This window comes from Salvelinus fontinalis, chromosome 6 (genome assembly GCF_029448725.1).
Source record: "Salvelinus fontinalis isolate EN_2023a chromosome 6, ASM2944872v1, whole genome shotgun sequence".
NCBI lineage: Eukaryota > Metazoa > Chordata > Actinopteri > Salmoniformes > Salmonidae > Salvelinus > Salvelinus fontinalis.
In genome coordinates this window covers 12,995,205-13,008,528 of record NC_074670.1, presented here as the reverse complement: position 1 = coordinate 13,008,528, position 13,324 = coordinate 12,995,205, and the positions used below count along the sequence as shown (strand labels likewise).

The 13,324-nt window shown below is 44.7% G+C and overlaps 1 protein-coding gene across 1 annotated transcript in view; it reads left to right on the top strand.

Moving 5' to 3' along the window:
- The first annotated feature begins 732 nt into the window (after nt 1-732).
- The window catches only part of LOC129857093 (SHC-transforming protein 1-like), a 29,417-nt gene continuing 16,825 nt past the window's right edge, over nt 733-13,324 (top strand). The window contains exon 1 of the mRNA XM_055925022.1: nt 733-1,001. The gene's annotated coding sequence lies outside the window, so the exon portion shown is untranslated. The remainder of the gene's footprint in view (nt 1,002-13,324) is intronic.

The following is a 13,324-nucleotide window of genomic DNA, read 5'->3' as shown; positions in this document are numbered from 1 at the left end:
TATTATTATATTAGTCTCGACCAAAAAACACGTGTTTTAAGCCTATCTGCAACAGAGTTTAAAATTCTTACAATGATTTGTGATAAACCATAAGAAAAACAATAAGTAGTCGATAGAATGTAGATATGTAGACTGTCCTTTGTATCTTAATTGGTAGAGCATGGCGCTTGGGTTGTAGGTTCGATTCCCACGTTGGACCAGTACAAAAAATGATTAAAATATGCACTCACTACTGTAAATCGCTCTGGATCGTCTGCTAAATGTAAATGTTTTTAGTTTTTATTTTCTAATACTGTCAAGTACAAATATTAATATGTGCGCGTGCAAATATGGTATCTACCAGCAGAGGACTCCAGTGAACAGTATTCACTATGCATAAATGACTGGCCTACGTGGAATTATCGAATTATGGAATTAACTATTTATCATATTTTACCTATTCAATAAGGGCCTATTCTATTATTGAACATGATTTGGTCTCAGTGATCCAATCATAAACGTTATGAACTGCTATTCATATTTGTTCTCGTGCTCCTCGGTCAAGAAATGGTGTAGCCTATAACATAGGCATTACAGTTGCAAATAATGTGTGATTCAACAAAGACTGTGTCTATGTGGTTTAACGTCAGTTTACTCGGTTATACCGTAGGCAGGTTTGTTATTGTGGGAAGTTAACTTTTTGCGCAATCCCTTTCTGTCAAGGCCACTCAACCGCGGGCCAGGTGCAGAGAACCACACAAACTGACTGGCAAATGACGTTACCATTTGTTCGCGGAAGTGGCTTTTTTGTGTTGGTAGAAAGGGGGAGGAAAGGAAGAGAAACTAAAGAAGAAAAGTTTCAGCCCTCTTTCTTAAGAAATTCAAATGCACACTGTACGACAGCTGGCGATTTGAACCTTCACATTCAGCCACTTGTGTCATTTAGTTAGAGGTAGGCCTACGGGACAACAACAGCTGGGAGAAAACAAGAGGCACAAAAGGGACAAGGAGTAAGATAGCTGGTAAGTTCTTCTGACAAAAGTTCACCACACTTCTCTGGGCATGGTTTGGGCTTGAATTTTAAGGGCTGCGTGTTGTAACGTGGTAGAGAGACGTTTTAGGACATTCGAATACTAAAGCAATAACATTCTGTCTGACAGATGAATATTATTTGCTATAGGCCGATTGTAGCCTGCCTTACTTTTTGTTGTGCCATCAGTTCGATGTTGGCGAAACAATATTTTGCTGATATCTATTCTAGCAAGACTGCTGAGTTCAGTGTGGCCGTACTACGAAAAAATGTAGTTATTGTAACATTGCGAAATATAGCCTAGTGATACAAAGTAACTCGCCTAGGCCGCACATTAAACATTGTATCCATTCAACTGAAGTCGCAAACAACCGTGTTGTCACTTTTGGGTGTTTTCAAAATAAAAGTGGTTTTCTGCATGGGCTACTAGAAATAGTCAGTTCTGTAGGCCTGGGTCCCTGGGATATCATTACTTTCCTCACACCAAGTTGTCCAACTCTGTCATTTAAACTGTTCTGGAAACACTTTACAGACCTACATGAGTACTAATACTGTAACAAGAAAAGGAACAGCATTGTTTGTATTGACATGTTGTTTATGTACTACTATAGCAATATGGAGTTTTGTTTGTTTTTCTACACGTGGAACAGGAACTGACCACTATTCCGCTTATGTAAACTCCACAAGACCTACTATGCAATGGAAACTATGCTACCATTTTTACTATGTAAAAACATGTTAATGCAAGAATATTACTAAATGAATCCCAGTGTTACCACACAGGTTTAGAGAAACTGAATCTAAAGTCTGACTAAACAGGCTGGTTTTGGCTTTCTGTAAATGCTCTAGTTCTTTTCAGCAACCTAATCAGAAGTTAGGATTAAACTACATTTCTGTGATGTGCAATATAGATCTTTAGCATATTGTCAAGATGGCATTCTCATGGAGATGATTTAATGTTTCAATAGGACTGGGTTCTAGATTGTCATGGAGATGATTTAATGTTTCAATAGGTCTAGGTTCTAGATTGTCATGGAGATGATTTAATGTTTCAATAGGTCTAGGTTCTAGATTGTCATGGAAGTGTAACTATTTGTTTCAGACAACAATGATCATTTAAATCATCTGTAACAAGCCCTGACTAAAACAGTGCTCTGTAGTTGGATATGTGCCATAAAGAACATTCAACAACAAGCTGTGATTCTGGGCCCTTCATTAGCCTATGATTTGGGTTGTATTGGTGTGGCCAGATACGTAAACACACACAGTTGTTATGGTTACCTACACCTCAGTCTGTGATGGGACTACTGTTGTTTGACAGCTGGCCTGGTCCTGAGCCCTATACTACGCATGTGGTTTGAGGAGTTAGCGAGGTAACTTTGGTCAACTCTAAGTTCTACTCGGGATAACTGGTACCACGACAGTGGCTCACCTTTTAGCCAGGTACATTTCTATGGCAACAAATCCAGAACTAACCTGCCCCTGGGCAGGCTTACTCAGGGTTAACTCCATGTATCCTGAATGAAGTGTCACGAGTTAAAGACCAATAAAATCAAGTAAAACGTGTGTATAACTTAATACAATTCTTATATGGATAGGAGTGGGGGAAAGGTGCTCGTGTATTGATAAGCACACTAAAGAAGGCATTAACGGTAATCAAATAAAGGCGGCACTTCAACAAGCCTATTTTACACCACAGCCTGCTGAAATTGCAGCATAACTCTTTTCATTTTGCACAAATTAAGACGTGGCACTGACTCGCCCATGGATGGATGTTTCAGCCTTGTCTCAATGAAAAGTTTGGCGTTCCACCAGACACGTGTGACATGCATGCGCAGTTACAAGCCTGCTAGAGTTAGCAGCAGGCATATAAGCAATATCCACGGTTGTAGTACGGATGAAGCCTGAGCTGGAATGTGACTAAAGCTGGCTAGCTTTAGAAAACCCTGAGTAGATCTAGGTTTAATCATAGTATACCACTCTGATGGTTTGGAGACACCCCAGACAGACAGGGGTCAGGGATGGAGTGGATAGAGGTAGGCCTATGTGTCTGAACAGACTGCTTCATAATATGCCCAGCTCCCATATCACACTCTCACACACTCCTTAAACTCACTGTCAGTAGCTTATCTCTCTGATGGTGATGAAGAGGAGGAAGGCTTGACTGACTGCTGCATGGCTGGGCCTGGGGATAATACACTCTGAGAGACAGAAATGTCAGTGATAGAAACGTACACACACACACAAACTACCAACAAATCTATTAGTCTATCTGTCAATCAAAGACATCCTGTCCTACACAGAGATTCACAATCCACCTCAGACCCTCTCAATCAAACAGGGTCTGCCCAATCTAATGCAGACCCTATCAATCAAAAGCAGAACCAATCAGTCCTGTCTGTGTGATAAGCTTGGCTGGGTGACACCTTTCGTTAACTCCCTTTTAATTTGTCAGACAGGTGTGTGTATCTCCGCTCAAAATTAAGTGTGTGCGAGCGCGTGCACGTATGCATGTGTGCGCACGTGTGCCAGCCCTTAGTTGCAATTGGCAACAGTCTTGGATTTCACTCAGCGTCAATTTGTGTATCAATATGAGGCAGTGTCTGACATGTAGCTCACTGCCAGAGAAAAAAGCCAAGCAGCTGGCTAGATACTGCTCTGTGTTAGCTGGCAAGATACTGTTTCAGCTGTTGTGAGCAGCAGCAGCTTATCTGCATTGAGAAGAGGTTTTGTTTCCATGGTTTTAAGAAGATGCATATGTATGACCTTTGACTTATTTGGGTCCTTCACTGTAACACTTAATTGTGGACCCAAATAGTTTTCAGCGTGGGTGGAAACACTGTAGGAGCAGTTATCTGGGTCTCAGTGTGTGGTTGTCCGTCTCTTACAACGTAGCGGAAGAGATGGTGAGACCTGAGCTCCACTTCCTGCCCTGCAGCACTGGTCTGCCTCCTACTCACTTCACATAGGCACTTAGACTACATGCTGAGCTGCAGACGGATTCACTCCCACATAGATATATTTAAACTAAAGGCCCACTAGTATTTACTTGATGCTTTGCATAAAAGTGTCTTCTAAATGGCATATATAGTAATCAAGTCCCAAAGTAATTATTATGATACCACTATTCATAGATTATTAGATTTTTTTGTGATACAAAACAGGGAGCTTTATCAGGGTTGCACATGCTTCATACTCAGGCCAGTAATATACTGATGCTTCCTGCCGGTCACATTTGGTCAGCACAGTTAGAGAGGCACAATCCTAATGTCTGATGTTATTAACAGGAGTACATATGAACAGGGAGCGAAAGGAACTCCTGTCCACTGAATGGAACCGAATGAAATGAATAGACTGGTTAGCTCCCGTCTCCTTTATGACATCTCTGTGCCTAATTCTGTTTTCTGCCATCCTAGGTTCATGGTGTGTTGTGACCTCTGTGTGGGAGTTTTGTGAGGTTAAAAGGGAACTGTTTCAGTCTCACATCTTGCTCTGGCCCAGAGGCTACAGTTTCCAGGGATTTCTTATTGTTTCTCTGTAAAGTGTTACACTCTGAGTTCCCTATGGTGTGCAGTCTGTGTAGTGTTGCCCACTAATAGTTCCCCTGACTGGCTGAGCCTGTAGTCAGAGCTGGGGTGAAGAAGTTCTCTGTCTACCATACCAGTATGCTTGTGAATAAAGTTTTACGACTGAGTTTCTTCAGTCTTTGGGCTGTTGTCTTGAATTATCCAATTTATTTGGGCCATAAGTTGTGTAGGGCAGGCTATGAGTCAGAGCGAGTCCGTATAGATTTGGACAGACCTGTCCTGTGTGTTGTAAAGTATTGATCTCCGTTAAGGGATATTGTTCTGGACAGTAAGGTGTGTGCGCGTGCGTTTGTGTGTACAGCATTTATGGGGCCCTGTAGAATTGGTTAATATTCATCAAAGCAGCAACACAGAAGGGAGAGGGACATGGGGAGAAGAGATGGACTGATGGGAGATATCTTGTTATTCAGTCAATTCTAGCAGTGACTGCCCTGGGAATCTTTGGTTTATATATGATAGCTTTGCGCACTCTTAGTGAAGACATCAAAACTATGAAATAACACCATTATTCTACAATGTAGAAAATAGTAAAAATAAAGAAAATAATGAGTAGGACTGTCCAAACTTTTGACTGGTACTGTATATACACTGCTCAAAAAAATGAAGGGAACACTTAAACAACACAATGTAACTCCAAGTCAATCACACTTCTGTGAAATCAAACTGTCCACTTAGGAAGCAACACTGATTGACAATAAATTGCACATGCTGTTGTGCAAATGGAATAGACAAAAGGTGGAAATTATAGGCAATTAGCAAGACACCCCCAATAAAGGAGTGATTCTGCAGGTGGTGACCACAGACCACTTCTCAGTTCCTATGCTTCCTGGCTGATGTTTTGGTCACTTTTGAATTCTGGCGGTGCTCTCACTCTAGTGGTAGCATGAGACGGAGTCTACAACCCACGCAAGTGGCTCAGGTAGTGCAGCTCATCCAGGATGGCACATCAATGCGAGCTGTGGCAAGAAGGTTTGCTGTGTCTGTCCGCGTAGTGTCCAGAGCATGGAGGCGCTACCAGGAAACAGGCCAGTACATCAGGAGACGTGGAGGAGGCCGTAGGAGGGCAACAACCCAGCAGCAGGACCGCTACCTCCGCCTTTGAGCAGGAGGAGCACTGCCAGAGCCCTGCAAAATGACCTCCAGCAGGCTATAAATGTGCATGTGTCAGCATACGGTCTCACAAGGGCTCTGAGGATCTCATCTCGGTACCTAATGGCAGTCAGGCTACCTCTGGCGAGCACATGGAGGGCTGTGCGGCCCCACAAAGAAATGCCACCCCACACCATGACTGACCCACCGCCAAACCGGTCATGCTGGAGGATGTTGCAGGCAGCAGAACGTTCTCCACGGCGTCTCCAGACTCTGTCACGTCTGTCACATGTGCTCATGTGCTCAGTGTGAACCTGCTTTCATCTGTGAAGAGCACAGGACGCCAGTGGCGAATTTCCAATCTTGGTGTTCTCTGGCAAATGCCGAACGTCCTGCACGGTGTTGGGCTGTAAGCACAACCCCCACCTGCGGACGTCGGGTCCTCATACCACCCTCATGGAGTCTGTTTCTGACCGTTTGAGCAGACACATGCACATTTGTGGCCTGCTGGAGGTCATTTTGTAGGGCTCTGGCAGTGCTCCTCCTGCTCAAAGGCGGAGGTAGCGGTCCTGCTGCTGGGTTGTTGCCTTCCTACGGCCTCCTCCACGTCTCCTGATGTACTGGCCTGTTTCCTGGTAGCGCCTCCATGCTCTGGACACTACGCGGACAGACACAGCAAACCTTCTTGCCACAGCTCGCATTGATGTGCCATCCTGGATGAGCTGCACTACCTGAGCCACTTGCGTGGGTTGTAGACTCCGTCTCATGCTACCACTAGAGTGAGAGCACCGCCAGAATTCAAAAGTGACCAAAACATCAGCCAGGAAGTATAGGAACTGAGAAGTGGTCTGTGGTCACCACCTGCAGAATCACTCCTTTATTGGGGGTGTCTTGCTAATTGCCTATAATTTCCACCTTTTGTCTATTCCATTTGCACAACAGCATGTGAAATGTATTGTCAATCAGTGTTGCTTCCTAAGTGGACAGTTTGATTTCACAGAAGTGTGATTGACTTGGAGTTACATTGTGTTGTTTAAGTGTTCCCTTTATTTTTTTGAGCAGTGTACATTTTTACACCCAGGTTAAAACACTCACCAGACAGATTATTAGGTACACCCATCTAGTACCGGGTCAGACCCCCTTTGCCTCCAGAACAGCCTGAATTATTTGGGACATTCTACAAGGTGTTGGAAATGTTCAACAGGGATGTTGGTCCATGTTGGCGTCATGGCATCATGCAGTTGCTGCAGATTGGACATCGGTACATACAAGCTGTGAACGGCCCGTTCCATCTCATCCTAAATATGCTCTATTGGGTTGAGGTCTGTGGACTGACCTGGCTGTCATGTTCCAGGTGATGTTTCCACTCCTCAATTGTCCAGTGTTGGTGATCATGTGCCCACTGGAGCTGCTTCTTCTTGTTTTTAGCTGATAGGAGTGGAACCCAGTGTGGTCAGGACAGGAGGCAGGCAGAATGGGAATGTGTGTGTGTTTTGAGTCTGAGAGTAGCTAAGTATGTGAGTCGGCAATAAAAAAAACTTTCTGACTGCCTGTCCCTTTTTAATAGCCGGGCAGCGGCACACATTCCAGCAAATAAACACCTGTTTCAAATACATGTCGTGTCTAAATGTAATTGTTTACAAGTGAAATTCAGTGAGTACAGTAAAGATTGTTCAAAAGAAGATAAAGGATGAGACGGCAGTATGGTTTGACATGGTCGGCACCACTACGGTGGATACAAGAGTGAGTGAGATAATGGTGCTGAAACGTGAAATCGGGGGTGTATGATAGGCAGCCTAGTCTTTGCATGTCTGATCTGCGATGGATTTGTTATTACAATGTTTATACTGGTCACAAACAGAGTGGTAGTCTTTTCAACATTTTATTGAGCAAGAGCTGTGTGCGTTAAGGAAATAGACGCCTGGCTCAAATAAGCGCCGGTTGTGTTCAGTGATTTAAAGCAAATAAACACCTGGGATATTAGTTGAAGTTTTACAGTATTTGGTATTGAGGGATAGAGGAGGGGACAGACTTGGAGAACCTGAGAGGAAAAGAGAAAATCAATGAGAGAGAGCAGACAAAAGAGAGAAAGGGAAACAGACAAGAGTAAGTGAAGGAAGGAGAGCAGATAGACTGAGAATAAAACGAGGATAGCGACAGAGTGAGAATATAACGAGGAGAGAGGAAAGGAGAGCGAAAAGAGGGAGAGAGGAAGGGAGAGTTTCGTTTTGTTTCCCCCTATCTGTTTGTCTCACATGTAGAACTGTTAACTGGTCGGTCAGGTGGTTGGGCCTGCTGAATGCTGAAGGCCTGGCTAATCTAATGTCCATACCACCCCCTAATCACATTGATATACCCTCAATAACCTGACTATTTCTGGACCTGTTGTGTCACATTCACAACACACCACCTGACACGGTTATATGTTGTGCTTATGACGGATTTTGGGAAGGAAAGCTGTTGTCTGGATTTATTTGACTAGTCCCTGTAAGTAATTCCTTGAATTCCACAATGTGTGTCTGAACATGCTCAATACACACACACACACACACACACACACACACACAGTCTTTGGTATGTGGGGATACAAAAACAGCTTGCCTAACGTGTGTGTGTACCTTTGCGCTCACCTGAGCAAGGAGGTCACATGACTCTCTCCACAGCTGATCCCGGGAGCAATGCATGCTCCAAGCCAAGTGTTTGTGAGGGGATCCTTTAGGAGAACTATGATTCGCTATATGTACAACGCTCAGTGATTGGTTAAGAGTGTGTGTACAGTGTGCTGATGTGCGCTTTGGTGTTTTTAGGGTTACAGACACTCACAGGCAGTCAGTGTTGTCCCATGGAATACGTGGTAAGAACTTGAGACACACACACAGAGAGGCATATGGGTTGCTGGTTGCTCCTCCCACTGTCAGCATCTCCCTGCTGTAAAGGACATTGTTTATTTGTATGTCTAAGCCATTTAGAGCTGTGTGTGTGTGTGTGTGTTACGCTGGTGCAGGGCCTGGTGTGGGGTTGCTGGGTGTGCGTTCAACAATCACAACAATCACTCTGTATACCGCTGTGATCTGTATGGTGAACGGTGTCATCACACTGTGGGTGTGCGGTCAACAATCACTCTTTCTGTGGGCAACGCTTTGTAACGCTGAGGTGTTGACCTGGGTTCTGTGGTTCTCTCCCTGATTCTGTCTCTCTAGCGGTTCTGCAGTTCTAGATCTTCTGTGTTTCTGTCTGAATCTCGGTTCTCACTTGGTCCACTGATCACTTTGGTTTTCTCTTTTCTTTTTAAGACTTGAAGAATATGTATCTTGACAGCCACATCAAGTGTATTGTTTCTGTTGTTACTGTCCTGTTTGTGAGATAATAACCTGTTCTTTACCAGCGGTGAACTCAAGTGGTACTGTAGCTGCTTGGCATTGTCAGGTTAAGTGTCCATATTTGGCCGTGTACATCAATGCCCTCAAATCAGCCTGCATCTCTGGTCTGTGTGGTCTGTCTGTCTGGTCTGGTCTGTCGAGAGAGAGACTCTCCCCTCCCTCTCTTCCTCTGTCTGTTTCCCTCCTCTTTTCTCTTTCACTGCATCTCAATTCAATCTCTCCCTCTGGTTCTCAGGTTACCAAACAGGAATAAGGGGGAGGAGCCTTTTAGAGGGGAAACAGCCCATGTGGGCTCTACTATCTCCATCCCCTCCTCCATCCATCCCTCTCTCCTTCCCCTCCTCCATCCATCCCATTGTCCTTCCCCTAGTGTGTGTGTGTGTGTGTGTGTGTGTGTGTGTGTGTGTGTGTGTGTGTGTGTGTGAGAGAGAGCAACGCTCAGTGCACACACGTGCATATACTGTTAAATGATTTAGACTGCAAAGTGGGAGAGGAGAGAGGGAAATGGAGGGAAAGGGGAGGGAAATGGAAGGAGGGAGGGAGGGAAATGGAAGGAGGGAGGGAGGGGTGAGCGGATGAGACAGAGGAAAAAAGCAGCAGCGCATGAGCGTGAGAGAGAGAGAGAGCGAGGCGGCATCACCCAGACAGACAGATAGACAGAGAGGGAGAAGGAGAGGATAGACAGCGGGCTCGTCTCTCACTCAGACAGAGCTGGAAGGAAAGCAAAGGGTGATGAGAGAGCGAAGCAAGAGGAGGAGAGGAAGACAATGAAGGAGTGCCGTTGTTCAGCCCTGCCGTTCTGCTGTTTCACATTCCGCTGAGACGGAGAAGAGAGGAGGAGGACAAGCGGAGGAGAGGATAGATGGAGAGGATATGAGATCTGGCAATGACTTTGTGATTTAAACGAGTGGAAGAGAGGAGAGAGAGGGTGTTTAAACATGAATATGGTTCTGATGTGAATATGGAGCTCTGTTAATACCATGCTACGGATAATCACCTCTACTCTGTCTAACCCAAAATAAGGAACAATTGTTTTACATTTTTCATTCACTCTTGAAGCAAAGGAAGAGTTCTCAAGGAATTTATTCACAACTCAAAACAAAAAAATTGCATTTTGGGGGGGTAAAATAAACAATTATAGGTGGAAAAAAACCTGCTCTGCAGATTATTACTGACCTAACAGTTAGGACTGTACAGGAAAACATTCAGGTTGTTGTTATGCAATTCTTTTCTAAAGTGTTAGCTTTTGTGATTAGTAAAGTTTATTGATATTAATATTGACTATCATATATGAAAGTATTTCATCCTCTGAAGCAATATATGTTGTGTTAATCCATGTGTCCTAGTCAGAGTCTGGAATCAGCCAGGTTGGGATGTCAACATTGATTTGGTTTTATGGCCGGTGCGACGTGGGCCAAACTTTGATCATTTCCTGAGTGGTATTGATTCTTCCAGGAGTCTCTGGCTGGCCGACCGGCTGTAGTTTCTCCAGTTAGATGTTAAAGACCGTAATGGGTCCGTCTCAGCTCTGCTTAGCTGCTCCTGGGCTCTGATTTGTGGAAGAAGTCTTATCTCTTTGGCTGAGATGTTTTTGCTCCTGTCAGGATTTCTCAATATAGATCCTGAGCAGGCTTCTCTTTTAATGTCTGTTGCCACGGCAACTTGCATCCTCCGCAGTCAGAGACAGACTGAGATGTAAAGTTCTTTTGAGTCTTTTTCTCTTATTTCAAACACTGGTGCTGTTCTTTCTATACGTGTCTGTCTAGGGTGGTGACGACCAGGAGAAACAGTCTAGACAGGACCCTAGACTGGACCAGACTACTGGTGGGGTGTTAGTTACCTCTAACCTATTTATGTAAATGTAGGTTCTGTCTAGAATTCTAGACTGAATTTGATGCAGTGTTCTTACTGGTTTGCCATGAGGTATATCTCTCGTTCTCTCTCTTTAGCTTGTGCTGTGCAATCTTTGCCGGTAACTAGCATCCTGACCTGGACAGGTGGTATACTAAGCCGATGTCAGAAATGACTGGACGAGTCTGGATTATAATCAGATGATTCTACTGATACTGTATGTGGACATATTCACTTTATACAGCTGTGGAACTGTGTAGTCTTAACTGGTATCGTCAACTGTGTGTTGTTTATGTGTTAGTGTAGTGGTGCCTTTCTCTACTTGTTGTGTTTGTTTTCTATCTGTGTGTGGGAGAATCAGGACATCTCCTCAGGTAGAGGGCGCTGTACTCTGCACTCGTCTGACCTACACTGTGTTTTATTCTGTGCACTAACATCTGGCAGGGCGAGGGTTAAACCTGCTGTACTAGTTAACACTAGTTAACCTATGTATGTTTGCTAACTGACTCGTTGGCTATGTTTGTGACATCTCGTCACTGTTAGTGAGTGTTGCTAGCGTTTCACAATTGAACGCAACTCTATACGTTCATCCGTGTTGACATTTATATTTGAGCCATTTAGCACACACTCTTTTCCAGAGCGACTTAGAGTTGTGAGTGCATATTTGTTCGTACTGGTCCCCTGTAGGAATTGAACCCACAACCCTGGCGTTGCAAGCCTAATGCTCCACCAGGTGAGCGACACGGGACACGTTGGCTACAGGCACTAATTGACCGTCGCAATCTGACCATCTAGCCTGCAGTTAGCATTCCACTGGTAGTGCTACAGCACCAGGACAAATAGACATTAGAGCATAGACTATAATGGAAGACTTTTGTAGTTATGCAAAGACACTTAGGCTGTGCTAAGAGCCTGACGTAGGCTGTCGTAAGACCTTCATAGCTAATCCCAGTCTGTATCCTGATGTGTTCTGGTGCTCTCTGTCTGGGAGGAGTGCTGTGGCAGGCTCCGTAGACAGACCCTCTGGTGCTAGACTGGTGTGATCGAGTGAGCGTCCCTCTGTCTGTTGCTAGGCAGCCAAAATCAAACGGCTAGCTGGTAACCCTCTGCTTCCAAACATACAGGGCTTTAGCCGTTAGCGCTTGTTGTTGAAAGTCTACTTTCTCTGGTATCATCGTGAAACTTTTGATGCCAAATTGTCAATCTGTTACAAAGTTTTATCTCAGTGGGTCTAACCTGGCAGAGTAATGGTTAGAACATGTGTAAAGTGCTGGAAACAACACTGATATGTGAGCTGACAAGCCCCTGGAGTTATATTACAGGTTCAACCTCCACTATTCACTTCTGTGAGTTGTGTCTTGCAGCTGGAGACTGTTCATGTAAGACAACTTTAGTTTTCTCTTTGGATGGACTATGCAGATTGTTCGGACTGTAGTTAGCTCCTGTGTTTCTAGTTAGGCTAGTACTGGACCATACTGTGTCAAGAAATACACATGCTTCTCTCAGGTAACTGATTATTGGCTTGTTTAAACAAGACTGTTTCTGTTGCATCAGTAAGGAGAGCAAGAGAGAGGGGAGGGAGGTTTAATTGAGTGTAATGACTGGGTGATTGAGTTCTCTAACAAGCCTCCAGTACCATTCAGGTCTCATTGTCATCAAAACAATCCCACAGGTGGTGTCATCAGCCAATGACCTACATTCTCTCTTGTTACATCACCACTGTGTGTGTCACTGTTTCTGTATCCAGAAAAAGGCAACTTCTCCAACTCTAGCACTTCTGATGCTATGGTGCTCCAGAACGTATCCACTCTAACCAGGGCAGCAATGTTCTAGAACAGCTCTACCTACTGTTTTAGCCATATCAGAAACTTCAGTCAGGGACAAGCCCAGCATCTGGTGTTTTCTTATCTAGTGGTGTCTGTTACTAGGTTATGTGCATTGTGTAGACTCTGGCTGTAGTTACAGAGTGAGTGAGTGTGGAGAGAGACAGACAATCTTTAAAGTAGAGGGACTGTTTAAGAGGACAGTCTGGAGAACGGGAAAGGAGACGAGGGGCGGGGAGAGGGGGAGCGAGAGATCATTTGGAAGAGAAGGCAGGAAGTGGTGGAGCGAGAGAAGGAGGAAGTGCAGCGGCTACTGAGGGAGGCACAGAAAACAGTGTGGAGGAGGAGAGAGGGATTCCAGGAGATGATAGGAGAGGACAAGCTGAGGGGAGAGAGAAGTGCAGAGAAAGGGAGAGAAACCGCCCAGGAGGTGATCTGGAGGAAGAGAGAGGAAGAGGGGGAGAAAGGGAGGGAGAAAGCCAAGGCCATCCAGAGAGGACACGAGACCATCTGGAGGAAGAGAGAGAGGGAGTGAGGAAGAGAGAGAGAGAGAGAGAGAGGGAGTGAGAGAGGGAGTGAGAGAGG